The sequence below is a fragment of the Polyodon spathula genome, chromosome 9 (genome assembly GCF_017654505.1).
Source record: "Polyodon spathula isolate WHYD16114869_AA chromosome 9, ASM1765450v1, whole genome shotgun sequence".
NCBI lineage: Eukaryota > Metazoa > Chordata > Actinopteri > Acipenseriformes > Polyodontidae > Polyodon > Polyodon spathula.
In genome coordinates, this window is record NC_054542.1 from 8560778 (window position 1) to 8577759 (window position 16982).

Here is a 16982-nt window from a genome sequence, read left to right on the forward strand (position 1 = left end):
GCCGTTATGGATGAAACGCTGTGCTGTATACAATGCTGCAGGCTTGTGTAACAGGGTGGAGGCTGGGCCCTGTGCACTCAAAGAAGTGTCTTAACCACTATGCACATCACTTTCACACCGAGCAATACTTATTTTACATCACGCTTGGATGGAGTTTTACAATCCATTATAAAACCTATTAAAAATAATACTGCTCACGTACATTATATGTACGTTTAGTCACTTAAACATAACTTTAATCAATCGCATACTGGTAATCAAATCAAAGTATTTCACATGAAAAACTTTTCCAAAAAGTTTTCCATTATGCATACAGCATGGTTGTCTTTCCTTTCATCACAATAGCCCTTATTTTCAGTGAATTATTGAACACATGCAAACAATTTATTTTAAATTGTGAAAATCTGCCAGCCATCAGCAAGTATTACAGCTCAGCCTTCCTGGTGCTTTTCTCTTCATCTAACTATCTACAGTCTGTATCTCAATCTTCATTAGGGGTACACCTTGCACGGAAGGGTCGCAGTGTATTTATACTCAGTTATACTAAGTGTGGTTTTCAGAAATAAGTGCTTCCACTGACTGCAAATCAAACAAAGAAAGCTGACATTACAAACCGAACCGAACAGACCACTTCATTAAAAACAACTCCAGCACGTTCACTGAAAACAACTCAGAATCTGCAACTTCATTAAAAACAACTCCAGCACGTTCACTGAAAACAACACAGAATCTGCAACTTCATTAAAAACAACTCCAGCACGTTCACTGAAAACAACACAGAATCTGCAACTTCATTAAAAACAACTCCAGCGCATAGACTGAAAACAACACAGAATCTGCAACTTCATTAAAAACAACTCCAGCACGTTCACTGAAAACAACACAGAATCTGCAACTTCATTAAAAACAACTCCAGCACGTTCACTGAAAACAACACAGAATCTGCAACTTCATTAAAAACAACTCCAGCACGTAGACTGAAAACAACACAGAATCTGCAACTTCATTAAAAACAACTCCAGCACGTTCACTGAAAACAACACAGAATCTGCAACTTCATTAAAAACAACTCCAGCACGTTCACTGAAAACAACACAGAATCTGCAACTTCATTAAAAACAACTCCAGCACGTTCACTGAAAACAACACAGAATCTGCAACTTCATTAAAAACAACTCCAGCACGTTCACTGAAAACAACACAGAATCTGCAACTTCATTAAAAACAACTCCAGCACGTTCACTGAAAACAACACAGAATCTGCAACTTCATTAAAAACAACTCCAGCACGTTCACTGAAAACAACACAGAATCTGCAACTTCATTAAAAACAACTCCAGCACGTTCACTGAAAACAACACAGAATCTGCAACTTCATTAAAAACAACTCCAGCACGTTCACTGAAAACAACACAGAATCTGCAACTTCATTAAAAACAACTCCAGCACGTTCACTGAAAACAACACAGAATCTGCAACTTCATTAAAAACAACTCCAGCACGTTCACTGAAAACAACACAGAATCTGCAACTTCATTAAAAACAACTCCAGCACGTTCACTGAAAACAACACAGAATCTGCAACTTCATTAAAAACAACTCCAGCACGTTCACTGAAAACAACACAGAATCTGCAACTTCATTAAAAACAACTCCAGCACGTTCACTGAAAACAACACAGAATCTGCAACTTCATTAAAAACAACTCCAGCACGTTCACTGAAAACAACACAGAATCTGCAACTTCATTAAAAACAACTCCAGCACGTTCCTGAAAACAACACAGAATCTGCAACTTCATTAAAAACAACTCCAGCACGTTCACTGAAAACAACACAGAATCTGCAACTTCATTAAAAACAACTCCAGCACGTTCACTGAAAACACGATAGAATCTGCAACTTCATTAAAAACAACTCCAGCGCGTTCACTGAAAACAACACAGAATCTGCAACTTCATTAAAAACAACTCCAGCACGTTCACTGAAAACAACACAGAATCTGCAACTTCATTAAAAACAACTCCAGCACGTTCACTGAAAACAACACAGAATCTGCAACTTCATTAAAAACAACTCCAGCACGTTCACTGAAAACAACACAGAATCTGCAACTTCATTAAAAACAACTCCAGCACGTTCACTGAAAACAACACAGAATCTGCAACTTCATTAAAAACAACTCCAGCACGTTCACTGAAAACAACACAGAATCTGCAACTTCATTAAAAATAACTCCAGCACGTTCACTGAAAACAACACAGAATCTGCAACTTCATTAAAAACAACTCCAGCACGTTCACTGAAAACAACACAGAATCTGCAACTTCATTAAAAACAACTCCAGCACGTTCACTGAAAACAACACAGAATCTGCAACTTCATTAAAAACAACTCCAGCACGTTCACTGAAAACACGATAGAATCTGCAAGCATGAGATCATCTTCCTTGAGAACATTTTAGCCAATGATGAATCTAACTTCAATTATTAAAATGCCAGTTTGAATCAATAAAAGAAAAAGAACACAACAGCATTGGTTCATATACTTGAATTAAGAGCCCATCAATGAATGGAGTGTATACACAAGCACATGTTGATAATTTACATCACCCAAACCCTGCTCTTATATGTATGTTTGATTTTGCGGATTGTACAATGACTGTCGCGGGTCTGCAGGTTTTAATGTAAATGTGCAGTTCTGACACGCACGCACACACACACACACACACACTCACACACACACACACACACACACACACACACACACACACACACACACACACACACACTCACTCACACACACGCACACACAAGCTCAAGCACACAAGCTCACACACACACTCACACACACACACACACACACACACACACACACACACACACACACACACACACACTCACACACACACACACACACACACACACACACACACACACACACACACACACACACACACACACACACTCACACACACACACACACACACACACACACACTCACACACACACACTCACACACACACACACACACACACACACACACACACACACACACACACACACACACACACACACTCACACACACACACACACACACACACACAGATGCACACTCACACACACGCATTCACACTCACACTCTCACTCACTAACTCACTCTCACTTTTATGTTTTATTAATGCAGAGTCTGTCTTTTGTTCAATTGAAATCATTGTGGAAAAAGTGTAGGCTTTGTTATTGTATTCTGTGTGTTTATCTGAGAATGTCTCCACTTATTACTGCAGAAAAAAAACTGCAACTCCTGCAACCCAACCCTTAACAAGTAAATGAAAGCTAATATTGGTAATTGTAGTGTGTTTTCTGCTTTTAGGAATAGTTTATGCCCTCTGAATGTTTAATGAAGTAGCTTTACCTTAAATTCAGTCTCTAAGCAGGTGGACATTTCCTAATGAAGCCAGTGTAAAAAGGAGTGAGCTCCTATAATCTCTTCCACACTGAAACAGGGCCTTTCTCAAGTTCAATTCTTTAACAAAGTCCAACAGGCTCTTCCTTAGCGCTGCAACCAAACATACTTGAACTCCCAGAGCCCTGCAAGCACAGCAGATTCAGTACAGACTCAGTGGGCTCACCCAAAGGCTGGGATGCGGCTTATTTAAGCATAATGCAGAGGTGAAACCCACCACTAATCCAGGGGATTGAGTCTCTGCACCAATCTTTAAATAACGAGTATTGATTACATTGCAAAACAGCACCGAGGAACATCGCTGTCAGCCACTGCGTTCCGAATGGCACAGAACCGATCAATACGTTCTGAATTTGAATTTCAAATGGTTACGCTTTTAAAAACAAAGATGCATGAATGCATGGCGCTTCCTCTCTAAATCAATAATTATGGCATTACTTGAAACTCAGTATGGCATCCTTTTAATTGACTTGAGAATTTGAAATGAATTCAGTGGCATTTGAGCGTAATTACTTCATTTTACCAGTTTCTGGAGAGAAGCGGAGCAAAAAATAAAGAAATGGATCGGCAATCTTTGCAGAAAGGGTTGTTTAACATTTCAAATCAGATAACCTTTACAATTAAACACAAACATAGAGGAGATTACATCAGGAGGGTTCATAGAGAGCTGTGGTGATTCCACCAATGAGACGATTAACCAAACAGACCTCACAGGGGGAAGTGTGCTGCTTACCACCATCCTCATCAGTACTCTGTGTATATAACAATGTCCAGAAAATAACACTTTAAAAACAGTGAATGAAACAGCGCGGTTCTGAGAAGGACTTTTCCTTAGATCAAGAGCCACTTCTGTTTGGCAACGAGGCGTGACTGTGAACAGTGCAATCCAACTTACAGACGGTCTATCAGCTCTTTCTGTAAGAAATGTATTCAACATACAGAAGATCTATCAACTCTTTCTGTAAGAAAGTTATTCAACATACAGAAGATCTATCAACTCTTTCTGTAAGAAAGTTATTCAACATATAGAAGATCTATCAACTCTTTCTGTATGAAAGTTATTCAACATACAGAAGATCTATCAACTCTTTCTGTATGAAAGTTATTCAACATACAGAAGATCTATCAACTCTTTCTGTATGAAAGTTATTCAACGTAGAGACGATCTATCAACTCTTTCTGTAAGAAAGTTATTCAACATACAGAAGATCTATCAACTCTTTCTGTATGAAAGTTATTCAACGTAGAGATGATCTATCAACTCTTTCTGTATGAAAGTTATTCAACATACAGAAGATCTATCAACTCTTTCTGTATGAAAGTTATTCAACGTAGAGACGATCTATCAACTCTTTCTGTAAGAAAGTTATTCAACATACAGAAGATCTATCAACTCTTTCTGTATGAAAGTTATTCAATGTAGAGACGATCTATCAACTCTTTCTGTATGAAAGTTATTTAACGTAGAGATGATCTATCAACTCTTTCTGTATAAAAGTTATTTAACGTACAGAAGACCTATCAACTCTTTCTGTATAAAAGTTATTCAACATAGAGACGACCTATCAACTCTTTCTGTATGAAAGTTATTCAACATAGAGACGATCTATCAACTCTTTCTGTATGAAAGTTATTCAACATAGAGACGATCTATCAACTCTTTCTGTATGAAAGTTATTCAATGTAGAGATGATCTATCAACTCTTTCTGTATGAAAGGTATTCAACGTAGAGACGATCTATCAACTCTTTCTGTATGAAAGTTATTCAATGTAGAGATGATCTATCAACTCTTTCTGTATGAAAGTTATTCAACATAGAGATGATCTATCAACTCTTTCTGTATGAAAGTTATTCAATGTAGAGATGATCTATCAACTCTTTCTGTATGAAAGTTATTCAATGTAGAGATGATCTATCAACTCTTTCTGTATGAAAGTTATTCAACGTAGAGACAATCTATCAACTCTTTCTGTATGAAAGTTATTCAACGTAGAGACGATCTATCAACTCTTTCTGTATGAAAGTTATTCAACATAGAGACAATCTATCAACTCTTTCTGTATTAAAGTTATTCAACGTAGAGATGATCTATCAACTCTTTCTGTATGAAAGTTATTCAACGTAGAGACGATCTATCAACTCTTTCTGTATGAAAGTTATTCAATGTAGAGATGATCTATCAACTCTTTCTGTATGAAAGTTATTCAACGTAGAGACGATCTATCAACTCTTTCTGTATGAAAGTTATTCAATGTAGAGATGATCTATCAACTCTTTCTGTATAAAAGTTATTCAACGTAGAGACGATCTATCAACTCTTTCTGTATGAAAGTTATTCAATGTAGAGACGATCTATCAACTCTTTCTGTATGAAAGTTATTCAACGTAGAGATGATCTATCAACTCTTTCTGTATGGAAGGTATTCAAGGTTTCTATTACTGTACAAGACGTGTTCAGTTTGGGCAAGAGAACTGACAGCTCAAACTGTGAGAGAGGATGTCTCTTTAATAAAGGACACCCTACAAAATCACAGCAGCGCAGCTTGTACACAGACATAAAGAAGTGGTGTGGTTTAGTTGTAGAATTCTGAACTTCAGAATTGTGCATTGAGAGATCTGTACCCAGGACGACGAGACGAACCGGTATTCCGGAAAATCCTTAACAGTGATATATTGATTTCTTACACGTGATTCAATTGCATAATTCTATACATTGGAACCTGCTGTACAATTCTTCTGTACTGTGTATTTAAAACAACTCCAACAACAACTACAATGTCCCCCTTTAACATTTAAGACACATCTCTCTTATTCTGCGCTTCTTAACTTTGGATCATAAATTATGTCTTTCAGCAACCACACCTTTCTGTGCCACTGCCCAGATACATTATACACGAGCTGAACTTTACTGATCCAGTTCCAGCTACATATTCCACTCATCAAGCTGCTTTCGTGCGCAAGATCAAACTACAGTGCCGCTACAGACTAAGCAATATATTTTAATGAAGGCTACAGCATGCATCACTAGTGACGCTTGTAGAAACAGCACATGCATCTACTGCAGGGGAATGAGAAGCAGAAGGAGTGAAATTCTGAATTGAAATTCAGAGACCTTATCATCAATGATGGGTTGATTATTTCAGCAGTAACCCTAATGTCTGTAGCCTCTGAGTCGATCACATGCATTGAGGTGAAGTTGTGATATATTCACAAGGAAACAGCAATTAATCAATTAAAGGACTTTGTTTTCTCATTTGCTTTTCTTTCAATTTATTTATTTATTTATTTAATAAATATGCTGTAAACTAAACTAATCGTAGGACTAGTATATAGTTAATAATTTAAAAACATCAGACTGCTCCTAAAGCCCAATGCATGCATAATGGAGAGCTACTGAAATACAAACAGACAGAAGCCAAAAACAGATCTTCATGTGTTTACATGCCACAGAGGCAGCAGTGTGGAGACAAGGCTTGTGCTGTTCTTTAACATGCAAAATACATCCGCACAGACCTGCACCTCACATCAACACAAAGCACAGACCTGCACCTCACATCAACACAAAGCACAGACCTGCACCTCACATCAACACACAGCACAGACCTGCACCTCACATCAACACACAGCACAGACCTGCACCTCACATCAACACACAGCACAGACCTGCACCTCACATCAACACACAGCACAGACCTGCACCTCACATCAACACACAGCACAGACCTGCACCTCACATCAACACAAAGCACAGACCTGCACCTCACATCAACACACAGCACAGACCTGCACCTCACATCAACACACAGCACAGACCTGCACCTCACATCAACACACAGCACAGACCTGCACCTCACATCAACACACAGCACAGACCTGCACCTCACATCAACACACAGCACAGACCTGCACCTCACATCAGCACACAGACCTGCACCTCACATCAACACACAGCACAGACCTGCACCTCACATCAACACACAGCACAGACCTGCACCTCACATCAACACACAGCACAGACCTGCACCTCACATCAACACACAGCACAGACCTGCACCTCACATCAACACACAGCACAGACCTGCACCTCACATCAACACACAGCACAGACCTGCACCTCACATCAACACACAGCACAGACCTGCACCTCACATCAACACACAGCACAGACCTGCACCTCACATCAACACACAGCACAGACCTGCACCTCACATCAACACACAGCACAGACCTGCACCTCACATCAACACACAGCACAGACCTGCACCTCACATCAACACACAGCACAGACCTGCACCTCACATCAACACACAGCACAGACCTGCACCTCACATCAACACACAGCACAGACCTGCACCTCACATCAACACACAGCACAGACCTGCACCTCACATCAACACACAGCACAGACCTGCACCTCACATCAACACACAGCACAGACCTGCACCTCACATCAACACACAGCACAGACCTGCACCTCACATCAACACACAGCACAGACCTGCACCTCACATCAACACACAGCACAGACCTGCACCTCACATCAACACACAGCACAGACCTGCACCTCACATCAACACACAGCACAGACCTGCACTTCACATCAACACACAGCACAGACCTGCACCTCACATCAACACACAGCACAGACCTGCACCTCACATCAACACACAGCACAGACCTGCACCTCACATCAACACACAGCACAGACCTGCACTTCACATCAACACACAGCACAGACCTGCACCTCACATCAACACACAGCACAGACCTGCACCTCACATCAACACAGAGCTCAGACCTGCACCTTACAGCTATGCACTGCACTTTAAATGTACTGCCCTAAAACCAGTCACACATAAAAGCTTACACCTTTGAATGCTGTCTCTCACTCTCATTTCATTAACTGAAGTTGAGGTTACATGACAGGGTACAGAGATTGTTTTTACTATAACATGGTACGAATTAATTATAATGATATTTTTCCAGATATAAAAAAAACCCACAATACTTTGAAAGGATAAACCCATGTCTGTTCTAGCACCAACACATATGGTGTTAAAATAATACAAAATGTGAAATTTCACAGCAGGGTGAACTTACAGCAAGTCGTTTCCAAGAGCATTGTGGGTGAGATGAGATCACTTTCAACGACTAGGAAGGTCCATCTGCAGCGCTACTGCAAAGTGAAATCCCAGGATCCAGTGCAGTGTGCACATGTCAGCTGGGAGCGCTTCCACTTCACAAGAACGCACCGATTTCACAGGTCACTGCCATTGCCTGTTAACAAGAAAAGACAGCTGGTGCCTTTTAGGGGAACAAACCAGACTAGCGGAAAAGTGTCCCACTTAAAAATATGAAAGTGTGTGTTAAAACACAGTTAGGAAGCCGACAAACAAACCGACTCAGCGGATTGTAATTAGTGCCACCCCAGTGGAGACTGAGGACAGATTTGAACTAGAATACAAAATAAGAAGCTGTTTATATCTGATTGCTTTCATTCTGAGATGAGACAACTGGTAACCCCACAAGCTGAGAGCACACCTTTACTGAGTCTTTGTTTAACAGCACATTGAATAGGCATATTTACATGTATTTAAAAAAACATAAATACAACATTATCATCTAAATCCATGATGTGACAGCACTCACTTCTCCTCAAACTCATAATGCATTCCAGCTGAATCTCACAGGAACAGCACCTGAATATCATGTGCACTTCCTCGGTGAAGTCATTCACTTTGAATTTAGCCCTGTTAATTCATGCCGATTTCATACCCTCTCACTCGCCCACCAGGGGATTTTGAGATGTGTTAATTCATGTATGAATGCCTGCTTTATACATGTGAAACCTGTATGATGAAACCTGGAATGAATACGGGTAATTCAATCCACTGAATGAATGAACAGATCTCAGAACTCAGAGGCAGCGCAGAAGATATTCAGCTGTTATTCCTGTGAACTCAGAGGCAGCGCAGAAGATATTCAGCTGTTATTCCTGTGAACTTAGAGGCAGCGCAGAAGATATTCAGCTGTTATTCCTGTGAACTCAGAGGCAGCGCAGAAGATATTCAGCTGTTATTCCTGTGAACTCAGAGGCAGTGCAGAAGATATTCAGCTGTTATTCCTGTGAACTCAGAGGCAGCGCAGAAGATATTCAGCTGTTATTCCTGTGAACTCAGAGGCAGCGCAGAAGATATTCAGCTGTTATTCCTGTGAACTCAGAGGCAGCGCAGAAGATATTCAGCTGTTATTCCTGTGAACTCAGAGGCAGTGCAGAAGATATTCAGCTGTTATTCCTATGGGATTCCTGCAGCCATTATTTTGAAATGTTATCCGTTTTATAAAGGCTGCCACTTTTCACATTTTTGTAAATGTGTTCCGTAACTGCAGCCTCTTGCACTTAAAAAAGAAAGTAATAACTAAACAAATAAAACCTCACTTCATTAATTTAGTGTCTGGGTTTGGGAACGGCCAAACAATGAGTATGAAACCAAAACGAGCAGCGTACAGCACACGCTTACACGGGACAGCCTTATTCCATGCCTTGGGATTAGAACAGCTGCAGGACGGGTTCACACACACACACACACACACACACACACACACACACACACACACACACACACACACACACACACACACACACACACACACACACACAAACACACACACACAGGGTGCCTGTGAGAACAGCTGCAGGACGGGTTCACACACACACACACACACACACACACACACACACAGGGTGCCTGTGAGAACAGCTGCAGGACGGGTTCACACACACACACAGGGTGTCTAACGAGTCTGAAGGAAGTCCTTTTCTGTTGTTTTTGTTAATGACAAGAAGATTGGTTGTGATGTGGTTTGTTTGACCAGCCTTTTTTTTGTTTAAGTTTGATTTTGTTTTTTTCATACATTTGTCCCAGTAGATGGCAGTAAAAGCCACTTTCAGGTAAATTCAGCAGTTAGAACATTGCACTCTGTTCTACATAAAGGGAGGCCAACTGGGTCACTCATAGGTCTGCATTAGCTCTGGAGAACAAATCAAATACATTCACTGCAGTTTAATTGAACTCCACTTTCCATATACAGCATGGGACTGACTGAGTTCACTTCCTCGTGTCTCACATTGTATTCACAAAGGAGGCACAATCATCAGTTAGTGTATTTTATAAATATCTAATATCTGCAATTTTTTTGAAAGAGATGCAGGTGCATTCCACAAAGTTCCTATCACATCATTCAATGTGCTGTTCATGAAGCTCCTATCACATCATTCAATGTGCTGTTCATGAAGCTCCTATCACATCATTCAATGTGCTGTTCATGAAGCTCCTATCACATCATTCAATGTGCTGTTCATGAAGCTCCTATCACATCATTCAATGTGCTGTTCATGAAGCTCCTATCACATCATTCAATGTGCTGTTCATGAAGCTCCTATCACATCATTCAATGTGCTGTTCATGAAGCTCCTATCACATCATTCAATGTGCTGTTCATGAAGCTCCTATCACATCATTCAATGTGCTGTTCATGAAGCTCCTATCACATCATTCAATGTGCTGTTCATGAAGCTCCTATCACATCATTCAATGTGCTGTTCATGAAGCTCCTATCACATCATTCAATGTGCTGTTCATGAATCACATCATTCAATGTGCTCCTATCACATCATTCAATGTGCTGTTCATGAAGCTCCTATCACATCATTCAATGTGCTGTTCATGAAGCTCCTATCACATCATTCAATGTGCTGTTCATGAAGCTCCTATCACATCATTCAATGTGCTGTTCATGAAGCTCCTATCACATCATTCAATGTGCTGTTCATGAAGCTCCTATCACATCATTCAATGTGCTGTTCATGAAGCTCCTATCACATCATTCAATGTGCTGTTCATGAAGCTCCTATCACATCATTCAATGTGCTGTTCATGAAGCTCCTATCACATCATTCAATGTGCTGTTCATGAAGCTCCTATCACATCATTCAATGTGCTGTTCATGAAGCTCCTATCACATCATTCAATGTGCTGTTCATGAAGCTCCTATCACATCATTCAATGTGCTGTTCATGAAGCTCCTATCACATCATTCAATGTGCTGTTCATGAAGCTCCTATCACATCATTCAATGTGCTGTTCATGAAGCTCCTATCACATCATTCAATGTGCTGTTCATGAAGCTCCTATCACATCATTCAATGTGCTGTTCATGAAGCTCCTATCACATCATTCAATGTGCTGTTCATGAAGCTCCTATCACATCATTCAATGTGCTGTTCATGAAGCTCCTATCACATCATTCAATGTGCTGTTCATGAAGCTCCTATCACATCATTCAATGTGCTGTTCATGAAGCTCCTATCACATCATTCAATGTGCTGTTCATGAAGCTCCTATCACATCATTCAATGTGCTGTTCATGAAGCTCCTATCACATCATTCAATGTGCTGTTCATGAAGCTCCTATCACATCATTCAATGTGCTGTTCATGAAGCTCCTATCACATCATTCAATGTGCTGTTCATGAAGCTCCTATCACATCATTCAATGTGCTGTTCATGAAGCTCCTATCACATCATTCAATGTGCTGTTCATGAAGCTCCTATCACATCATTCAATGTGCTGTTCATGAAGCTCCTATCACATCATTCAATGTGCTGTTCATGAAGCTCCTATCACATCATTCAATGTGCTGTTCATGAAGCTCCTATCACATCATTCAATGTGCTGTTCATGAAGCTCCTATCACATCATTCAATGTGCTGTTCATGAAGCTCCTATCACATCATTCAATGTGCTGTTCATGAAGCTCCTATCACATCATTCAATGTGCTGTTCATGAAGCTCCTATCATTCAATGTGCTGTTCATGAAGCTCCTATTGCATGAAGCTCCTATCACATCATTCAATGTGCTGTTCATGAAGCTCCTATCACATCATTCAATGTGCTGTTCATGAAGCTCCTATCACATCAATGTGCTGTTCATGAAGCTCCTATCACATCATTCAATGTGCTGTTCATGAAGCTCCTATCACATCATTCAATGTGCTGTTCATGAAGCTCCTATCACATCATTCAATGTGCTGTTCATGAAGCTCCTATCACATCATTCAATGTGCTGTTCATGAAGCTCCTATCACATCATTCAATGTGCTGTTCATGAAGCTCCTATCACATCATTCAATGTGCTGTTCATGAAGCTCCTATCACATCATTCAATGTGCTGTTCATGAAGCTCCTATCACATCATTCAATGTGCTGTTCATGAAGCTCCTATCACATCATTCAATGTGCTGTTCATGAAGCTCCTATCACATCATTCAATGTGCTGTTCATGAAGCTCCTATCACATCATTCAATGTGCTGTTCATGAAGCTCCTATCACATCATTCAATGTGCTGTTCATGAAGCTCCTATCACATCATTCAATGTGCTGTTCATGAAGCTCCTATCACATCATTCAATGTGCTGTTCATGAAGCTCCTATCACATCATTCAATGTGCTGTTCATGAAGCTCCTATCACATCATTCAATGTGCTGTTCATGAAGCTCCTATCACATCATTCAATGTGCTGTTCATGAAGCTCCTATCACATCATTCAATGTGCTGTTCATGAAGCTCCTATCACATCATTCAATGTGCTGTTCATGAAGCTCCTATCACATCATTCAATGTGCTGTTCATGAAGCTCCTATCACATCATTCAATGTGCTGTTCATGAAGCTCCTATCACATCATTCAATGTGCTGTTCATGAAGCTCCTATCACATCATTCAATGTGCTGTTCATGAAGCTCCTATCACATCATTCAATGTGCTGTTCATGAAGCTCCTATCACATCATTCAATGTGCTGTTCATGAAGCTCCTATCACATCATTCAATGTGCTGTTCATGAAGCTCCTATCACATCATTCAATGTGCTGTTCATGCACTCAGACTGACCCAGACTGCGAAGGGTTAATACACATTCCACTGGCTTTGAGATTTGGTCTCTGTCCAAACTCTGCAAACACGCTTCTTCATATTAGAAACCCATGTCTAAAGGTGAGCTGTTTATACCTTGTTAATTACCGGTAATTACTTAAACATAACTGTATGTGCAAACAGGTTCCTGTAACCAAAACCTACAGCTACAGCTAGAGACAGAAAAGAAAAACACATGCAGCAGATCTGCAGTAAAAACCCTTTCAGAATCCTGCCCAATAGAAACATTCCTGTTTCCTGTAGGAATCCGGCCTGCTTGCACATTATTATTCGTGACAATAAAAGACAGGAATCATACAGGAATTTCTGAAAGATATACAACTACTTAACCCATGAGTGGAAGGACCAAATTCATACTTTATTAAGCCCAATTCAGCAAATCAAGCTGTTGTGTTCTGACTACCTCTTTTATAGGAGGGGTGCTGTAGACAGTTAACTGCATACACCAAGCCCAATTACAGGAGAGGAGGTGCACTCTGAAGAGAGCTAACTGCATACACCAAGCCCAATTACAGGAGAGGAGGTGCACTCTGAAGAGAGCTAACTGCATACACCAAGCCCAATTACAGGAGAGGAGGTGCACTCTGAAGAGAGCTAACTGCATACACCAAGCCCAATTACAGGAGAGGAGGTGCACTCTGAAGAGAGCTAACTGCATACACAAAGCCCAATTACAGGAGAGGAGGTGCACTCTGAAGAGAGCTAACTGCATACACCAAGCCCAATTACAGGAGAGGAGGTGCACTCTGAAGAGAGCTAACTGCATACACCAAGCCCAATTACAGGAGAGGAGGTGCACTCTGAAGAGAGCTAACTGCATACACCAAGCCCAATTACAGGAGAGGAGGTGCACTCTGAAGAGAGCTAACTGCATACACCAAGCCCAATTACAGGAGAGGAGGTGCACCCTGAAGAGAGCTAACTGCATACACCAAGCCCAATTACAGGAGAGGAGGTGCACTCTGAAGAGAGCTAACTGCATACACCAAGACCAATACATTTCAAACTGGAGCCCGCATCACACAACACAACCAGCAGATCAGAACAGCATGTGTTTTGATGAGCAAAAACTAAACTCTTTTCTCAGCCCCTTAAGAGACTGAACTGTTTCCTCACCCCCTAAGAGGATGGCTGCTGGCCAAGTGAACAGAACATTACAAAGCCACAGTGTAGCAGTTTCTAACAGCAATAAAACCCTGATACCTGGGTAGCTGACCTTGTCAGCACAATAAAACCCTAATACCCGGGTAGCTGACCTTGTCAGTACAATAAAACCCTGATACCCGGGTAGCTGACCTTGTCAGCACAATAAAACCCTGATACCCGGGTAGCTGACCTTGATATAAGAATTGATATGCAGCAATCCAAGTATGATAATATGGGCATGACTACTAAAAACAACTGTAATGTGAAACGTAACAGAACACAATTACAACAAAACAATTCTGCTAGCTATGCAAATACACTAGAATTAAAAGGTAAGGACTTGAAGGGAAGGTGGTGGCTTCAGCCAAAGTTTATACTTACCATACAAGAGTCAGGTGAATCCAGTCAATTTCTCTGTGTTGTCCTTCTGAAAGAAAGAAGCAGTTCCGCTGTTACATAAACCCAAAGAAATGACTGAAACACGACTGGCTATTTGTTTTCCTTTATTACTGTCTAGTTATTTTCTTTTGGTAAGCCTAAGGCTGTGTCTCACTGATTGATCTCAACACTAAAACAAACTCAAGAAAATACAAAGCAATGCAATAGTGAAAGCATAGCAGAGTGTAATAAAACACAGTGAAAGCAAGGGTAAGCACTGTGATGCACAGAGAGGTACGGTAAAGCATGTTAAAACCATGGCAAACCTGGCTAGTAAGGGAAATGCACAGCAGAACATGAGAAAAGCATGGGGGGAAAACTGCAAAATTACAGCGCAAACCTACCGTGGTTAACTTTTATAAGCGACAGCACAATGCAACAACTGGACGTGCACAGTATATTACATGGATAGAGAGGCACAGCAAGCACCCTGAGGATCTCTGCACACAACACATCACCACAGCCTCTCCCTGAAAACTACTGGAGCAAAAAACAAAAACACCAGCTACAATACTGTGCAGCTGCAACCCTCTTTGCCTTTGCATGCTGTTTAGAGCGGTCATGAATGAGGATTATGGGTGGATTCAATGATTTTGATGTTAAAAGATGATGTTAGAATTGAAATTGCAGGTAACAGTGTTTATTTTGTTGCTTGTTTTGTTCCCTTGCTTTAGTGCTGTGGCACACTCTCAATCAGTCTCTACATACAGCAGCACACCGGGGGGCTTGCTTAGTACACTGCAGCAGATTGCTAATAAATCAGCTAAAGTCTTCAGTCAGCCCCGCATTGAAAGAGCTCAAAGCAGCAACTCTCTCCGACACTTTGAACAAGGAGATCACAGTGATCCCGGAATGGGACAGGGGGGGGTTACAGCCTCACTGCCTGTAGTGCTTTACCCATGAGAGTCTGGCCAGGAAGTTGCTTCTTGTCTCTGTAATGCTGCATATATATGGTGACAGATTAATTGCCTATCTGGCTTCTTTGTTAGTTTACCACTATCACTGATCACTGCTCTACACATGCTTTCAAAATTGTTTTAAAACTGTGTCGCCTTTATTCTTAACACCCATGGTCCTATTCATGTCAGCAGGACAATCACATTAGTTGAAGCTTGTGTGACTATCCTTTTGTACAGGCAAGTGGGTCCTAATGGGTTAAATTGCCCCCCCACCAAACCTGTGATGCTAGGGGCTGATAGCTGGATCTGTTCCCCTTGTTGGGTAAGTGCTGTGTTTGAATAAATCACAACTGCTCTTTACCAGCTGCAAAACAAAATCAGAAGTTAATTGAAGGTCTATCCTGCCAGCTCTGCAAGAGTTACAATTTCACAGCAACATTCATTTTTTTGGAATTGTCACTACATAGCCGCACGCTCTACATCTATAACTGTTTTGCTGTTTTTTGTCAGATAGTTGTGGCCATTTATTAACTGGGCTACTGCTCCCAAACTTGTAGGAGGGTATGAAAGCACCAGTAGCTGCAGCATTCTCCTCGTGAGGTTGTAACCCTGGGCAGGGTTAATACATCTCTGTGGGAAGGGTGCTGTGGAGACACTGGCTATCCTTGGGTCTCCAGTCACATTAAACAGCTGTGAAACACGCACTCACCTCAAACACCAATGATGGGCAACAAGCAATAAACAGCAGAACAACTGTTTCAACAGTTTATAAAGAGCTCTGTGACTGTGCAGGAGCGGTGCGGTCACTCTGTTCCACTGCAGTGCTGTACAGGTGAATGAAGTGGTTTATAAAGAGCTCTGTGACTGTGCAGGAGCGGTGCGGTCACTCTGTTCCACTGCAGTGCTGTACAGGTGAATGAAGTGGTTTATAAAGAGCTCTGTGACTGTGCAGGAGCGGTGCGGTCACTCTGTTCCACTGCAGTGCTGTACAGGTGAATGAAGTGGTTTATAAAGAGCTCTGTGACTGTGCAGGAGC

The 16982-nt window shown here is 41.1% G+C and overlaps 1 long non-coding RNA gene across 2 annotated transcripts in view; it reads right to left on the reverse strand.

Annotated features, from left to right (window-relative positions):
• The window catches only part of LOC121320392, a 106045-nt gene that overhangs the window by 54017 nt on the left and 35046 nt on the right, over window positions 1–16982 (reverse strand). For both annotated transcript variants that reach the window (XR_005950837.1, XR_005950838.1), the window contains 2 exons: window positions 14991–15036; window positions 8567–8743 (listed from right to left, as the gene is read on the reverse strand). This is a non-coding gene — a long non-coding RNA (uncharacterized LOC121320392). The remainder of the gene's footprint in view (window positions 1–8566; window positions 8744–14990; window positions 15037–16982) is intronic.